We start from the raw sequence: 13,695 nt of genomic DNA, 5'->3' as shown, positions 1-13,695 counted from the left end.
TGTGCTTTGTGTGAGAGCACCCGTCGAGCTAGCATCCATGTCCACCAAAGCATTGCTATGCACAATGTCTATTCTCAACCACCCTTGGCTATCAATCTCACTTATGAATTTGGATGCCTCAAGGCCACTCCACCACCATTGCCTTATTCTATTCGAGCATCTAAGAATGGCGTTGAGGTTGATCAAGAATGGCCCTGGGGCCATTCTTTGATGCACCAAGGACATTCTTGGATGCACAAGGATAGCCCTAGGGACATTCTTCCATGGCCTCGGGCAACTCTGACATGGTTTGAGCATGGAGGAGGACCCCAAGGCATTAGAAAATGGCTCTAGGGAAAATCTTAATGTTGATGTGCATGAAAAGAATGGCCCTAGGGACATTCTTGGATGCCCTAGGGCCACTCCACCAACACGACCTTGATGCCATTAGAGCATCTAAGAATGGACTTGGGGTCAATCAAGTATGGCCCCAATGCCATTCTTCTCCTCTTGTGATTATAATAATGGTCTAGGGGGCATTCTTTGAAGCTCCGAGGCCCCATGCCACTCTAACATGGTTTTAAGCATGGAAGAGGGCCTCAAGGCATGCAAGAATGGTCCCCAGGCCATTCTTAATGTTGATTCGCATAAAAAGAATGGCCATTCTTTCTCCTCTTGTGAGTGTAAGAATGGACCCTAGGGCCATTCTTAGATGCTCCGTGGACAATCTTGGATGCACAAAAACGACCTAGGGCATTGTTTCATAGTTTTTCAGCCCCACCACAATAGCATGCAAGAATGACTTTGGGGCATGCATGAATGGCCCTAGGGCCATTATTAGATTCCCTAGGGCCACTCCACCACCATGCTCTTGGTTCCATTAGAGCATACAAGAATAGCCGTGGGATCAATCAAGAATGGCCCTAGGGCAATGCTTGCTCCTCTTGTGAATGTAAGATGGCCCTAGGCCAATCCTTACGCTCCAAGGACATTCTTGGATGCTCTTTCATCATCCAAGGCCACTCTAACATGGTTTTGATCATGGTGGAAGAGTACCTTAGGGAATGCAAGAATTGTCCTAGCGCCATTCATAATGTTGATGTGCATGAAAATAATGGCCCTAGAGACATTCTTGGATGTCTAAGGGCCACTCCACCAAACATGGCCATATTACCATTACATGAAAACTTTTGAGCATGGAAGAGTACCTTAGGGAATGCAAGAGTTGTCCTAGCACCATTCATAATGTTGATGTGCATGAAAAGAATGGCCCTAGGGACATTCTTGGATGTCTAAGGGCCACTCCACCAAACATGGCCTTATTACCATTTATAGCATCCACCAAGAATGGCCTTGAGGTCAATCAAGAATGGTCTTGAGCCATTCTTGCTCCTCTACTGACTGTGAGATGGCCCTGAGGTCATTCTTCCATGCTAGAAGGACATTCTTCTTGGTCCTCTACTACTGACTGTGAGATGGCCCTGAGGTCATTCTTCCATGCTAGAAGGGCATTCTTGGATGCTCAAGAATGGCCCGAGGACCATTCTTCCATGGCCACTCTAACATGGTTTTGAGCTTCTTGTCAATCAAGAATGGCGGCAAGGACCATTCTTTCTCCTCTTGTGAATGTAAGAATGGTAAGATTTGAATCTAAGGTACATCATATCAAGCACTCTTAGGTTTATTGAAAAAATGGTTTAATGAATTCGCACACCATTATTTGCTTGCTTTTGGGGCTTCTCCGTGAATCTAGATATAATTCTTAGTGGGGTGTCGAGACGGTCCCCTCCCTACACCCCACCTAGCTAGGTATGCAATGCCTTTCCTACACAAACTCATGATGTTGTCGTAGTCCATAACGTGGAAATTATAATGTTGCGAGGTCCCCGCACACCTCAGTACCTCCTGTATAGAAGCTCATGATATTGTCACAATCCACAAAGTGGGAATTATGGTGGGAAATCGCCCAAAACTTCTTGTGATTGAGAGGATGTTTAACCAAACATGTAACTTTCAAAGAATTTTGAGCATGTTTCAAATTATTTTGATTAATCTCTCTATTCTAAACTCTATTGGAGCACAAAATATTCATTTATTATATGTGAAAATATATGTATTGTTTGTAAATCACATTTACACTACTTTTGTGTTTTTTTTTTTGATTTCAATTGCAGAGAGCTGTGGTAGGTCAATTGCCCATATGTATTATATATTATCTTTTATCAATATATGTAATATTAGTAAAAGAACTTGGCTTACAACAACATTAAAATTAAACTACCTCACCTAAATATAATAAATTATTGGCTTCCAAATAGTAGGCTAAAAGGAAAGAACACACACACACACACACACACACACACACACACACACACACACACACACACACACACACAAATAGAGAGAGACTAGAGAGAGAGAGAGAGAGAGAGAGAGAGAGAGAGAGAGAGAGAGAGAGAGAGAGAGAGAGAGAGAGAGAGAGATAATACTCTAATCTAAAGCTAATAAAGGAGAGAGAGAGAGGGGGGGGGTGTAAAATAAACACATAACCTAAGAATAAGCTATGAAGGGACATTTTGAAAATGCATGTGAGGAAAGCTTTTAATGCCATGTGAAAAGTGTTACAAAATAACCTTTGATTTAGGTGCTCCTCATTGACATTTTCAAAGTGTATGTGAGAAAAGCATTTAATGCTGTCATACAAAAGTGTGTTTGTGTTTTTCAGTGTTCATCATTAACTGTGGGATGTCACCATGTATGTTGTCATGGCATGTTGCATAACATGACATGAAAATAAGCTAAATCACTCTAACTTCTATAAATGACTCAATACCAAAGACTAATCAACGAAGCTTATGCTCTTGCATACCAAACAAGCATAGACTAAGCCCACAAGCTCTTACCAAAGCTCTATCCTCACTAATTGCCAATGAATGAAGATAAGGCAAGATAAGTGCTATGAACCCACTAATGCCTATTTCCTTAAGCCCAATCAACTAATGCACAAGCTAATTGAACTTATTGCAAGCACACACTCCACAAGTGTCATTCCAAGCATGCATTCACAACACTCCAAACCCTAATACAAGCAACCAAAGCTCAAAATCCGCCCACACATTGATTCGTTAAGCAAACATAAGTTCACTTCATTAACTAATTAAGTACACAAGAACTAAACAAAGACTAGACTTAATCAAGCGAAGCTTAACACTTGAATACACATTGATAGAGTCACAACAAGAGAGAGAAGCCATGGTGTACTCCATTAATCACAAAGAGATTACAAGAGTATTAGCTTAAGCAACAATGCTTGAAGCTAGTAGGCTTAGAGTAGAGAGAGAGCTTTGAGAGCTTGAGAGCTAAAATACTTAAGCTCCTTCAATAGAATGACCAAAAAGCCCCCATCTCTTAGCAATGTACACTTTTATAGCTAGGGTTCTAATTCCTAGCCCATTCACACTTGGGCGGACACTATGAGATAGGATAAATCCGCAAAAAGATAGGAGCAGTAAAATGCAAATGGGTTTCTACAAAGCCTACCTTTTCGTTTCAGGGTAGTTAGCGATCTTGTGAAGCCAAGAGTCACAAATCCTATGTGCCAGCTAGAGATTCCCTCGTTTGACACACGAGGTATCCTTCATGAGCTAGCCGGGTGATGCTCTTTGCCTACGATCTCCTAGTGGGGAGTGTTGGTGGTGATTAGCCACTAGCTATGGGGACCCAACAATGGCACATTGCCAGGGAGCGGTAGCCTAAGCTAGTGAATCTCACCGCTTGTTTCGGGGTATTAGGAAGCTCCATTGGTTGCAAAACCTTTGGATTAGGACATTAAGATAAGGGTTCAGGAACTTGCATTTACATGTTGAGTTGTTGGTTCTCACAAACCCTCACCCACATTGCGGTTGAGAGTCTGCCACCCACCACCAACTAGTTTAGCATTGCATTGCATCATGTGCATTAACGCAAGCATAAATTCTACATGCAGGCAGTCTGCGAAGAATAACTCAAAAACGGTGAGGAATTTGCGAAAACTTTCTTCTGCAAAGTTGTAGACCACAATGATTCCACTAGGTCTCGTGGGCACAATCCTAAAAAACACATTCGTTTAGCAAATAATCAAAGAATGAAAAAACGCAATTGAAAGCGGGGTTGTTGAAGAGGACTAGAGGTAGAGAGGAAGAAGGATAAGGAGGCTCTATGTGCACCATCACCTTGCTCTGATACCATGTGAGAAAGAAGAGATGAGAGAAGAGACAATGTACTCAAGAACTCATCAATGAACCACTAGCCAACTTGATTAGAAATGAACTACAATGCCTCATATATATAGGAAAGTTCCTCCACCCTTTCCTCCACCCAAAAATGTGTGTAAATAGGAAAAAATAGAAATGAATGCTATAAATCCCAAAAATACCTAGAGGCTAAAGAGTGTGCCACTAGCGTGACACCATCTGGAGATGACACCTATCTAACAACACTTGGGCTGTCTCTTCCTCCACTCCAGGCCGGCATTCCAAAGATGGGTTTTGAAAAAGCCCTCGTTTCCTGTAGAGGATGTAGCATTCGTGCAACATCCATTTGTTCATATTTAGGTGTTAAGAGGTACTTTATCCCAATCAAGCTCATGTATTGGTCACCTTGTGTGACCCATACCTCAGCTTCCGCCGTGGGGGGATGGTATATCCTCTATTTTCACAGCCAATCTATTTAAATGATCACTATAGAGCTTTGCTCCAAACCGATTTTCACGGATGAAGACAAGTTTAGTGTCACTTCTTGGTAGGCCTAATTTCTTATTCTGGGTCCAAATTTCAGCAGTCAACTCCAGCTCTCTACCGCAGCACTAGCATGCAAAAATAAGATGTTCTAGCATACTAAAATCATTTGCATCCTATCAAGCATATACAAACAAGCATGGAGCACTAACTAATCGTTTTTATCACTTTATGATCAACAAGCCAATTTTATGGTTCATGCATCAATCTGCTGGTTCGGTATGGCCTACCTAACCTACTCCTATTGTGGAAATGAAGATACAATGACTTAAATGACAAAAAATAAACAAAACAAACAATACAGAATAAAAATGTTAGAAAGGGGGTTTTCTAAAATCCTAATTTCTCAATGAAGTAGAACAATGCAACATCCCATATTGCACTATCTCACCACACACAACCTTTCCTAATCCTTTGAGGTCCTCAAGAGTCCCACTCCTTGGCTACCTCGAGAGCCTTGAAGCCCCGCCCCAACCTCTCACCTAATCTAACGTAAATGTAAAAGTGCTCTAGACGAATCCAGAGGAACCTTTGACAATGCTAAGATGAGTAGACTCGCTAATCTAAGGACACCGTCCCCAGCAGCAGTGCCAATGTTAGCAGACCGCCGCGACGGACGTCAGAGTATAGCTTTACTAGGCACTAAACAACTTATCAATGCCAAGGGAAGTGACCCGATGTGCATGGAGGCATCGTAGGCTTGTCAGGCACTATGGAGTGAGTAACACAGTACAAACATCAACACAACCAAATGACAGGAGCTCAAGCCGTTAAGCATAAACACAGCACACTTTCCTACGAGCATACACAAGCTATTTCAATGAGTAAACATCATCAAATAGTCATGAAACTTAGTGATCATACACACATGACACTAGGGAACACTGCTAAGATCTCAAATCACTAAAATTGAGGCGCACAGAAATCACGATTTCGTATTGCCATGGCTAAAAATCAGAGATTTTAGTCGAGCATCATCACTAGGAACATGAGGAGCACACATCAGTTGAGCAAAGTCTATCGTATGACACCCAGGCGCCACGACCGCTTCTTCTTGTCTCTTTGCCAAGTAAACACCTGTGTATGCATGTCTCCCTGTTGTGCTTTGCATTGCCCACCCATATATTGAAGCTTGCTTTTCTACCTTCTTAGCTGGAGCAGCCGTGTGGCTGGCTTCAGAGTCATCGCCCATAAAGAAAACCAGGCTTGCAAAATACAAAGAATTTGCAGACACAAAACCCACAGTATGTACTACAACGCTTTCATAGAATAAGGATTTGCCAGGGTTGAATTTGAGATCATGTACTATTTAGTCTTCATCAATCACCACCCCAACATAGAGGTCTTTGTGATCATCTCTAGCCTAAAGGGAAAGAAAACTCACCCGACATAGAGGTCTTTGTATCATCTGTAGCCTAAAGGGAAAGAAAGCCCACCCAATATAGAGGTCTTTGCGACCAACTCATTAAATGTTGGCACACTAAAAATTATGGAATCATTTCAAAAAAACAGGTGTTTTTGTGATTCTAACATGGCAGATAGGTTCCCCTTGCTCTGTACTTCAGAATCTATTTAAACCCATGTATTATTACTTGAAATAGTCCAAAATTTAACATACATACATCGAAGGCATGTGTTTTTGGGCAACATGAGCCATTTGTTCTACTTGAAACATAGGGAAGACAATGCTAGAGAAAAACAACTTCAAAGAGAGCAAGACAGTGAAGGGGACCTGGGTACGCGACTGCCTCTCACAAACTCAGGAATGGAAGCTCGACCCTCTCCTACCTCCTACAGCCCACCCACACACAAACACAAACACATCCAAAGGCATGTCTTTTGGCAAAACGAGCCATTTGTAGTGTATCCAAGTGATTATAGCACTTACAAAATTTAGAAATAAGCATTCACCACACATCAAAGGCATGTCTTTTGGCAAGATGAGCCTTTTGTTTTACTTGAAATAGCCACCTATCATGGGAAATTCACCATACATCAAAGGCATGCCTTTTGGCAAAAAGAGCCAAAAAGTGCCCCAGTCTTGGAATCGTTTCTACGTGGAATCATTTCAAAAAATAGGTGTTTTTTCTGCCCCCAGGGCCACATCTTGTTCCCTGTAGTGTATTGATTAGTTTGATATGGTTACAGCAATTTTTGACTTTTCTGTGAGCCGTGGAATCGTCTAGAAGTCAGGTGATTCCACGCAGACATAACTTTCTTTGACAGTATTTTTTGCAATACCAACTCCCCAACTTGCTATACTTGGATCACGACTATGTCCAACACCTAAACAAGCCCAAACCAATGCATTTGGCCGATGTCCGGAAGGCCTCAATCATGCAGAAACACACCTCGCTCCTAGTTTACCTGGACGCAAGCAAAGGTGGTTCCGTGGGATAGAGAAAGTAATTCCACACCGCTTAAGAGTTTGTGTGGCAAGAAATACATCTAAAACACCAAAAAGACACTACAAGCCTATCACGGTCTCGGCACAAGCCGGCAAATAAACAATAAATGTGCTCCCCTTTCGGGAACCTTACCTTATCCCGCTTTTGATGTATTCCTGCAAAATGTCAACAAGCATACCAAGAATATGGCTTGCAATCACACACATGAAAATGGGTACCTAATCCTACTCCTAATGCAAAAAACAAAGAATGGTAAAGAGAATGTTTGGGAGCTTGGCTCAACCACAATATGGTATGTGAAATGGATATCCACACCCACATGCCACTCAATCTTTATCCTTTCCTAATCTAGCCTAATTTTGGTGCCCTTGGGATCACACACCCAATGCCCATGCTTACACTAACTAGCCTATCCAATGGTTTTGCAACTGATTGGAGCAACTAAATGGTGGTAAGTAAATCCGTCTGGCACTAATGTCCCCGTGGGAACTTGTCCCCGCGGTAGCGACGCCATTGTTGAATGGAGTTCACTATCTTTGCAATATGATGCAAGCATAGCCACACTCGTTGAACAAAGTGTATGGATAACACTAAGTCAATCCAAGGACTAAACCCAGTTAGTGCATGAAAGGCTTATCCCATGAGGGAGAGATGATTATCTAGATCTACTTACCCTTGCCCACACTTATTCTCACTATCCTTCTCAACAAGCATATTGCAATCCACATGGCTTCAAACAATGCAAGCAATGTACATAAGAATGCACACACACACTTCTCAATCCCTACTCAATGCAATCAATCCAATCGATGAAAAGAGCAATGGGTTTGCATTCAATGGCTCAACCCACTTAAACACACTAATAATCTACTTAATCAATAAAACTAGCATGCAAAGAGCTATCACACAAGTTTCATCTACAAGCTACTTCACACATAAAAGATGTAGCACGCATTCAATCTTCACTCATGAGCATGAAACTGATAAATGGGCAAGCAAGCACACATTCAAAGGTTAATGGAAAGCTAAACATTCACCTACTTGAACCCACACATTGATTCATAAGCTCAAACAAGAGAAAGAAAGAGTAGAGAGCATAGGGTTTCATTCATCACACACACATGTAACAAACGAAGCTTAAGCTAATCAACAAAGCATCATCAACATAATAGAGAATAGAGAATAGAGAGCCAAGCCTTCTTTCATTGCATAGGTTTGTGAAGGCTGTATTTTGGGCAAAATGCAGCGTTCTTCGTTTCCAAAGGATGGTTCTGTGCGGACTACTCACAAATTGGAACTTGTACATAGCGATGTATGTGGTCCTATGCAAACTGCATCGTTTGGTAAACACTTGTACTTCATGACTTTCATTGTTGACGATTACTCCAGGCATGCATGGGTGTATCCATTGAAAGCAAAGTCCGAAGTGTTTTTGTGCTTCAAACAATTTGTGCTAATGGTTGAAAATGTATCTAGTTATACTGTGGGTCCCCTCTGTTCTGATCGAGGAGGGGAGTACATGTCTAAAGAGTTTAATGCATTTCTGGTTGGTCGTGGGATAAAATACCAATTTACAGTGCCATATACTACGCAACAAAATGGTGTTGTTGAGAGAAAGAACAGGTCTTTAATGGAAATGGCACGATGTATGGTTAAAAGCCAATAGTTGCCACATGCATTTTGGCTTGAGGCTGTTATGTGTGCAGCATATATTTTAAACAGGTGTCCTCCTAAGGCTTTGTAGTCTATCACTCCATATGAGGCTTGGCATGGCAAGAAGCCATCGATTGGTCACTTGCGTGTATTTGGTTGTTTGGCCTATGCTCTAGTGCCTATGCAACAACGTCGCAAATTGGATGACAAGGCTATCAAATGTATCTTTGTTGGTTACAGTGCTGAGAGCAAGGGGTACAGGTTATATCATCTGCAATCAAAGCGTATCTTGATTAGTCGGGATGTTGTTTTTGTGGAAGATGTTGTGCAGCCTTTGTTATCATGTAAGTACCAACAAAGAGACTGGTATTAGCTCACGGGATGTATTTGATACTTTGTTGCCTCTATTTATAGGTGGAACATCAACTGTAATTAAGTCCTAATGAGGCACATGTATAGCCTATGCAGGTTTCAAATGACATCATAGATCAGCCCATTTCTGATGTAGATTTACAGCATGTAGTTGATGAGGACATGGCTGAAAATGAGCAGGCTAGAAATATGCCAAGGTGGCTGGTGCAGACTTTGCGTGACAGTAAATTAGATACACCTATGTCTAGTCATACTCGTTCAGGTTTCCAACATGGTTCTTATGCATCATATTGCTATGCTTTGGTTGTGTCTAGTTTGTGTGATGAAGAAGAGTCACTGTCATTTGATGAAGCACAAAATTCAAAAAATTGGTTGGCTGCAATGCAAAATGAATATGATGCTATCAACTGAAGAATGGAACATGGTCTTTATGAGATTTGTCTATTGGTAAAAAGGCCATTAGATGTAAGTGGGTTTTCAAGTTGAAACAAAAGCCTGATGGCAGTGTTGACTGCTATAAAGCGAGGCTTGTTGCAAAGGGTTATGCCCAAGAAAAGGGTTTTGATTATGAGGAAACCTTTGCTCCCACTTGTCGTATGACTACCATTCGTAGCATTTGTGCATTGGTGGATAATAATGGTTGGAATGTACATCAGTTGGACATCAAGACTACGTTTTTGAATGGTGATTTGCATGAGGAGGTGTATGTAACGCAGCCTCGTGGTTTTGTTCAAAAAGGGTAGGAAAACAAAGTGTGCAGGTTGAAAAAGGCATTGTATGGCTTAAAGCAAACTCCACGAGCTTGGTATGAGAAGATACATGCTTTTTTGAGTACACGTGGTTTTCAGAATAGTCCAACTGAGAGCACTTTGTATGTAAAATGTGCGAATGATGTACATCTAATCATTGCACTTTATGTCGATGACATGCTGCTCACTGGACCGAATGAGACTCATATTGCTGATTTTAAGGCTGATTTGAATACATCTTTTGAGATGTCAGATTTGGGGCATTTGCATCATTATTTGGAGATACAATTTAAGCAGTGTGATGGAGGGATTGCTTTGTGTACAAACAAAGTATATCGAGATATTGTTGCATAGATTCGGCCTTGAAGACTGCAACCCTATGGCTACTCCTATGGAGCCAGGCTTGAAGCTAAGTCTTCACTCATGATGCTGGAGATCATTTTGATGTCATTATCTATCAGCAGATAGTTGTTGGTTGCCTCATTTATGTATGCATTATGAGGTCGGACATTTAGTTTGCAGTCTCCCAGGTGAGCAGTTTCATGCATTGCCCAGGGTCTCAGCATTGGAAGGCAGTGAAACGGATCTTTCGTTACTTTAGTGGCACCATACATCTTGGGTTGTTTTATCCCAAGGGGGGATCATTGCCACCAGATTTACATGCGTTTTCAGACTCAGACTGGGCTGGTTGCTATGACACAAGAGTGTCCACCAGTGGTTTTTGTTTCATGCTCGATAGCTCATGCATATCTTGGTTGAGCAAGAAACAACCTATTGTGGCCACTTCTAGTTGTGAAGCTGAGTACAGGGCAGCAGCTACGGTTGAGTGTGTATGACTCAGGTGGCTTATGGCTGACTTGAGTGTTGGACAGGATTCTGGCACCACTATCTACATTGACAGTCAGAGCGCATTGGTAGTTGCGAGGAACCCAGTTTCTCATGCTCGCACACAGCACATTGAGGTGCATTATCACTATGTCAGGGAGAGACCTAGCAGGAGAGATCAGTTGGCTTATGTGCCAACACAGGACAACCTCGTTGATCTTTTCACAAAGGCACTTCCTCGTGAGAAGTTTGAAGCTTTTCACAAAGCTTTGGGCTTGTTTCCCTTTGTGGATTGATCTACATAGGGCATGGCACTTCCCTATACATGAGTGCCAGCTCTCGTTCACACCATCACTCCCAGCCTGAAGTGAGGAGCTATCTTGGATTATGTGCCTATTACCATCACTCCCAGCCTGAAGTGAGGAGCTATCTTGGATTATGTGCCTATTACCATCGACTCATTGAGAAATTTGCAGTCATAGTAGGTCTACTTCATGATTTGACCCGGAAAAAGGCTAAGTTTACAAGGGACAAAGCAAAGAAATATGCTTTTCAGACTCTGAAGAAGAAGCTTATATCGGGAACAATACTTATCTTACCCAACTTGTCCAAGCCTTCCGGAGTGGAATGTGATGCTTCTGGAGATAGCACTAGAGCATTTCTTAACCAAGAAGGACATGCAATAGCCTATGAGAGCGATAGGTTGCGTCCAAACGAGCAGTCGCTCTGGGAGTTTATGAGAAAGAGCTATTAGCAGTTATACATGCCCTCAGCAGAGCAGCAGTTGGAAATATTATTGTACTTGGAACTTGTGATCAAGACGGATCATCAAAGTATTCAATATTTTATGACGCAGACTAAACTCTCAGAAAACCAAATGAGATGGTCTAATTTCTTATCTTTATTCCACTTTCATATAGCTCATATTCCAGGGAAGCAGAATACGGTAGCGGATGCTTTGTCAAGGAAGGCCACAGAGTAAATGCAATGATCATAGCATTTCATTCAAGAGCTCGATGAAATGAGAAATCTTTATCTTGAAGATGAGGACTTCAAGGATATTATGCGAGCATTGTTGGATGTCTAAGAGAAAGAGCATTTTGCCATCAAGATGGCTTCCTAGTCATGGATTCAAAATTATGTGTTACTAAGGGTTTGTGGCATAAAGCGATGACCGAGTCTCATGAGCCTCCAGGCTCCATATGCGGGGCACAGAGGAGTCAGTGCTACAAGCAGTGCTATAGAAACCTACTTCTATTGGCCCAATATGTGGAAGTATATCCAAGAATTTGTAGCAGATTGCCTAACATGTCAAAAGGTCAAGTATGACAGAGGCAAGCAACCAGGATTGTTGATGCCACTACCTATGCCTAAGCAATGCTCGGAAAGTATTACCATGGATTTTATCTTTGATTTGCCTAAGTCATCAAATGGTAATACAAGAATCTAGACCACAGTAGATTGCTTCAGTAAACAAGCTCACTTTATTGTAGTCAAGAAGACGATCAAAGGAGACCACATGGCAAGACTGTTTATATCTCGGATCTTCAAGTATCATGGAATGTCTAATTCCATACTTTTGGATCGAGATCCAAGGATGACCAATTTATTCTGGAGAGCTTTGTTTGAGAATTTGGAAACTAAGTTAAAGTTTTCATCTTCTTATCATCTACAAATAGATGGTCAGAGGAGTGAGATAATAAATTCCATTATTCTAGATTTACTCAAGTGCTATGTGGGGGAGCAGAATAAGGAGTGGGAAAAGTACTTTCCACTCGTGGAGCTCGCCTACAACAACACAGTGCATAGCTCCACAGGAAAAGGTACCCTTTGAAATCATGGAGGGGAAGCCTAAAGTGCCTCCTATTCCCAAGACGAAGGACAAAATATTTTCAGCAGATGAGTATGTGCGAGATTTGAAAACAGTGTTTTCAAAAGTGAAGCAAGCCTTGGAAAAGTCCATGGTAAAATTTCTGAGCCCCTATAGGATTGCCTCTCCAATCCTTACCTATATTTTGTCTCAATCTTGCCTTGTAAAACCTTAGTAATACCCAATCGCCCTTCTTGTACTCAACCTTTCTTCTATGCTTATCTGCAACAACTGCTTTATGGTTAACCCTAAACAGTCTTAAAGATATTATGGACCATTCCACGTTCAAGAAAAGATTAATGATGTGGCCTTCAAGTTAGTATTACCAGAGCACTGGAAGACTCATAATGCCTTCCATGTGAGCCTTTTCAAACCTAGGACCATTGCCTTTAGAGCCAGCTCAAGAGGATCCACCAAAAGTGGACAAGATGGAAGAAATTTTGCAGCTTGAGAAAATTCTTCCACATAAGGAAAGGAAGGAAAAAGGTGGAAAGACTCTTTGGAAGTTTCATGTGCATGCTAGACACACATAAGCCATATGAGGTCTAGAGCATGGAGCTAGCATCGCAAGGTATGGGACGCCAGGGTGATTAGACTTGGCTTGTAAAGTTGGTTAGCAGCTTTCCACCGAGATCTCTAACCCGAGCTTGTGGGGATAGCCAAAGTTTGTGAGCCTTGCTCACTGCTATCATGGTTGTGAACAGGGACAAAACAAAGGACCCATCAATGCAACAAGATCTACCAACCAAAGTATCCATCACCAAAAGCACACAAACGACAACCTCAATAAGTTTTAGCCCAAACAAAGGATACAGGCACATAGATTAAGTGATAGAGACCAGCATAAGTGGATAGAACACTAAGCCACACAAAGCATCAATTCAATGGGATGGCTTTCTACGCAAAAGTCAATGGAAGCACAAGGATATTGCCATGGCAATAGAGAGCTATGGTTGCTAAAATTGGAGTTCATTGCTTACAAAGTGCCTTCCGAGATGACAACCTTGACAAGTGAACCTCAAAGAAATAGGACAACCACTGAAAGATCAATACGAAAGTAGAGG

The 13,695-nt window shown here is 41.7% G+C and overlaps 1 pseudogene; it reads left to right on the top strand.

Annotated features, from left to right (window-relative positions):
- Positions 1 to 10,327: 10,327 nt before the first annotated feature.
- On the top strand, positions 10,328 to 11,057 carry LOC147618016 (secreted RxLR effector protein 161 pseudogene; annotated as a pseudogene).
- Positions 11,058 to 13,695: the final 2,638 nt, after the last annotated feature.

Source organism: Cibotium barometz, chromosome 36 (assembly GCF_041138505.1).
Source record: "Cibotium barometz isolate CiBa-2024 chromosome 36, ASM4113850v1, whole genome shotgun sequence".
Lineage (NCBI taxonomy): Eukaryota > Viridiplantae > Streptophyta > Polypodiopsida > Cyatheales > Cibotiaceae > Cibotium > Cibotium barometz.
The sequence above is the reverse complement of the archived record's forward strand: the minus strand, read 5'-3'. Positions and strand labels throughout refer to the sequence as shown.